General features: G+C 46.4%; 1 pseudogene; it reads right to left on the bottom strand.

Moving 5' to 3' along the window:
* Positions 1–1,311: 1,311 nt before the first annotated feature.
* Positions 1,312–2,169, bottom strand: LOC103069929 (40S ribosomal protein SA pseudogene; annotated as a pseudogene).
* Between the last annotated feature and the right edge of the window lie 2,437 nt (positions 2,170–4,606).

Here is a 4,606-nt window from a genome sequence, read left to right as displayed (position 1 = left end):
CACCCAAAGGGAACTGGAATCCTATCACCAAATATTATTTTTCCTAATTTTTAGAGTCTTTATAAATGAATTTCTACAACATGTACTCTTTTGTGGTAGCTTCTTCCACTCAATGACAATCATTCCTAGCTGTTGCCTGTGGCTGTAGTTCCCTGATTATCACTGTCATATGGTATTACATTGTATAAATACATAAGAATTTATCCATTCTATTTTTTTTTTTAATTTTAATTTTTTTGACCATGTCATGCAGCATGTGGGATCTTAGTTGCCCAACCAGGGATCGAACCCATGCCCCTTGCATTGGAAACGCAGAGCCTTAACCACTGGACTGCCAGGGAAGTCCCTATCCATTCTACTTTTGATGGACATTCGGATCTTTCCTGGTTTTTGGTCATCACTGCTGCTGAGAACATTCTTTTATGTCTGGTGTGCATCTAGTTGCATTTCTTCTTTCTTTTCTTTTTTATTGAAGTACAGTTGTTTATGATGTTGTGTTAATCACTACTGTACAGAAAAGTGGTTCAGTTATACATGTATATACATTCTTTTCTTAAAATACTCTTTTCCATTATGGTTTATCACAGGATATTGAATGTAGTTCCCTGTGCTATACAGTAGGACCTTGTTGTTTATCCGTTCTATATATAAAAGCTTAATCTGCTAACCCCAACCTCCCACTTCATCCCTATCCCCACCCCCTCCCCCTTGGCAACCACCAGTCTGTTCTGTATGTCCGTGAGTCTGTTTCTGTTTTGTAGATAGGTTCACTTGTGTCATATTTTAGATTCCATTTATAAATGATATCATATGGTATTTGTCTTTCTCTTTCTGACTTCCTTCACTTTGTATGACAATCTCTAGTTGCATCCATGTTGCTGCGAATGGCATTATTTCGTTCATTTTTATGGTTGAGTAGTATTCCATTGTGTATATGTACCACATCTTCTTTGTCCATTCATCTGTTGACAGACATTTAGGTTGTTTCCATGTCTTGTCTATGGTGAATAGTGCTGCTATGAAATAGCGGTGCATGTATCTTTCTGAATTATAGTTTTGTCTGGATATTTGCCCAGGAGTGGGATTGCTTGATCATATTGGTAAATCTATTTTTAGTTTTCTGAGGAACCTCCACACTGTTTTCCACAGTGGCTGCACCAACTTACATTCCTACCAACAGTGTAGGAGGGTTCCCTTTTCTCTGCATCCTCTCCAGCATTTGTTATTTGCAGACTTTTTTTTTTTTTTTTTTTTAAGAAACTGTTTGTTTTCTGTCAACCTATTTCCATTTTAAGAGTGTGGAAGAACAGCTTAAGATGACTCACTGGTTGTTCCTACCTATTCAGTGGCCTGAGCAGTGGGAACTGCAGACCAGTCTTCAGTGGCAGGCTGAGCACTCCAGTCTTCAGTGGGGAATGGCTGAATAGGCACAGAGGGCACCTGCACACATTCGGACCAGTCTGCCACCTCAGGTTGAGAAGCAGTAAACTCGGGATCTGGAACAGACCATTCACTCTGAAATTCCTCCTTGGTCACAGCTTTCTTGGCTGTCACCTGCTCTTCCCTTTCAATCTCTTCAGGATCTCTGTAGAAGCAGAGATCAGCCATGACCTCCCATGGTTGTTCACGGGAGATGGTGCCACGCATGTACAGAACATCCTCGGCGAGCATTCACCACATCAGACCCACTGACTGGGCTCCCTTCTTGTTGCATGGGATGGCAATGTCCACATAATACAGAGGAGAGTCTGCATTACACAAAGCAATAGTAGGCAGGTTAACGTAAGAGGCCTCTGCGAGAGGCTGGTGGTCAGCTGTGGGGTCAGTAACCACCAGAAGTCGTGGCTCCCTGAAGGCTGCCTGGATCTGGTCAGTGAAGGTTCCAGGAGAGAAGTGGCTCACAATAGGAGTGGCTCCAGTGGCAGCAGCAAACTTCAGCACAGCTCACTGGCCAGTATTCCTGGAGGATGTGACACTGACATCAGCTGGGTTTTCAATGGCAATAATGGGACGAGCTGCCAACAGAAGCTTCTCCCAGCTTCTCTTCCTTTTGTAGATGTACTATTCCATTTGGAAGTCAAGGTTGCTGCCACCTAAGTGGGTTCCTGCTGCAAGAAATTTGAAGACATCCTCCTCCTTCATTTGCAGGACATCAAGGGCTCCAGACATTGTGGAAGTTTCCCTTTAAGTTAAGGTGGGAGGGCTAGAGCTTCAAGATGGCAGAAGAGTAAGACGTGGAGATCAAATTCCTTCACAGAAATACATCAGAAATACATCTATATGTGGAATAACCCCTACAGAACACCTACTGAACGCTGGCAGAAGACCTCAGACCTCCCAAAAGGCAAGAAACTCCCCCACGTACCTGGGTAGGGCAAAAGAAAAAAGAATAAACAGAGACAAAAGAATAGGCATGGGACCTGCACCAGTGGGAGGGAGCCGTGAAGGAGGGAAGGTCTCCACACACTAGGAAGCCCCTTCGCGGGCGGAGACTGCGGGTGGCGGAGCGGGGAGCTTCGGAGCCGCGGAGGACAGCACAGCAACAGGGGTGCGGAGGGCAGAGCGGAGAGGTTCCCGCACAGAGGATCGGGGCCGACCAGCACTCACCAGCCCGAGAGGCTTGTCTGCTCACCTGCCGCGACGGGTGGGAGCTGGGAGCTGAGGATCCGGCTTTGGAGGTTAGATCCCAGGGAGAGGACTGGGGTTGGCTGCGTGAACACAGCCTGAAGGGGGCTAGTGCGCCACGGCTAGCTGGGAGTGTGTCTAGGAAAAGGTCTGGAGCTGCCGAAGAGGCGAGAGACTTTTTCTTCCCTCTTTGTGTCCTGGTGCGCAAGGAGAGGGGATTAAGAGCGCCGCTTAAAGGAGCTCCAGAGACGGGCGCGAGCCGCGGCTAACAACGCGGACCCCAGAGACGGGCATGAGGCGCTAAGGCTGCTGCTGCAGCCACCAAGAAGCCTGTGTGCGAGCACAGGTCACTATCCACACCTCCCCTCCCAGGACCTGTGCAGCCGCCATGCCAGGGTCCCGGGATCCAGGGACAAATTCCCCGGGAGAACGCACGGCGAGCCTCAGGGTGGTGCAACATCACGCTGGCCTCTGCCGCCGCAGGCTCGCCTCGCATTCCGTACCTCTCCCTCCCCCGAGCCTGAGTGAGCCAGAGTCCCCGAATCAGCTGCTCCTTTAACCCCATCCTGTCTGAGCGGTAACAAGTGCCTTCAGGTGACCTACACGCAGAGACGGGGCCAAATCCAAAGCTGAACCCTGGGAGCTGTGTGAACAAAGAAGAGAAAGGGAAATCTCTCTGTGCAGCCTCAGGAGCAATGGATTAAATCTCCACAATCAACTTGATGTACCCTGAATCTGTGGATGACCTGAATAGACAACGAATCATCCCAAATTGAGGCAGTGGACTTTGGGAACAATGATATATATATATTTTTTCTTTTTCTGTTTTTCCGTGTGGCTGACAGGGTCTTGGTGCTCCGGCCGGGCGTCAGGCCTGTGCCTCTGAGGTGTGAGAGCCGAGTTCAAAACACTGGTCCACCAAAGACCTCCCAGCTCCACGTAATATCAAATGGCAAAAATCTCCCAAAGATCTCCATCTCAACGCCAAGACCCAGCTCCACTCATTGACCAGCAAGATCCAGTGCCGGACACCCCAAGCCAAATAAATAGCAAGACAGGAACACAACCCCACCCATTAGCAGAGAGGCTGCCTAAAATCATAACTTCACAGACATCCCAAAACACACTACTGGCAGTGGTCCTGCCCACCAGAAAGACAAGATCCAGCCTCATCCACCAGAACACAGGTACCAGTTCCCTCTACCAGGAAGCCTACACAACCCACTGAACCAACCTTAGCCATTGGGAGCAGACAACAAAAACAACAGGAATTACAAACCTGCAGCCTGTGAAAAGGAGACCCCAAACACAGTAAGTTAAGCAAAATGAGAAGACAGAGAAACACACAGCAGATGAAGGAGCAAGGTAAAAACCCACCAAACCAAACAAATGAAGAGGAAATAGGCAGTCTACCTGAAAAAGAATTCAGAGTAATGATAGTAAAGATGATCCAAATCTGGGAAATAGAATGGAGAAAATACAAGAAACGTTTAACGAGGACCCAGAAGAACTAAAGAGCAAACAAACAAAGATGAACAACACAATAAATGAAATTTAAAATTCTCTAGAAGGAATCTATAGCAGAATAACTGAGGAAGAAGAATGGATAAATGACCTTGAAGATAAAATAGTGGAAATGACTACTGCAGAGCAGAATAAAGAAAAAAGAATGAAAAGAATTGAGGACAGTCTCAGAGACCTCTGGGCCAACATTAAACGCACCAACATTTGAATTATAGGGGTCCCAGAAGAAGAATAGAAAAAGAAAGGGACTGAGACAATATTTGAAGAGATTATAGTTGAAAACTTCCCTAACATGGGAAAGGAAATAGTTAATCAAGTCCAGGAAGCACAGAGAGTCCCATACAGGATAAATCCAAGGAGAAATACGCCAAGATACATATTAACCAAACTGTCAAAAATTAAATACAAAGAAAAAATATTAAAAGCAGCAAGGGAAAAACAACAAATAGCCTACAAG

The sequence above is a fragment of the Lipotes vexillifer genome, unplaced genomic scaffold (assembly GCF_000442215.2).
Source record: "Lipotes vexillifer unplaced genomic scaffold, Lipotes_vexillifer_v1.1 scaffold220, whole genome shotgun sequence".
In the NCBI taxonomy this organism is placed as follows: Eukaryota; Metazoa; Chordata; class Mammalia; order Artiodactyla; family Lipotidae; genus Lipotes; species Lipotes vexillifer.
This window is presented reverse-complemented; position numbering and strand designations above follow the sequence as displayed.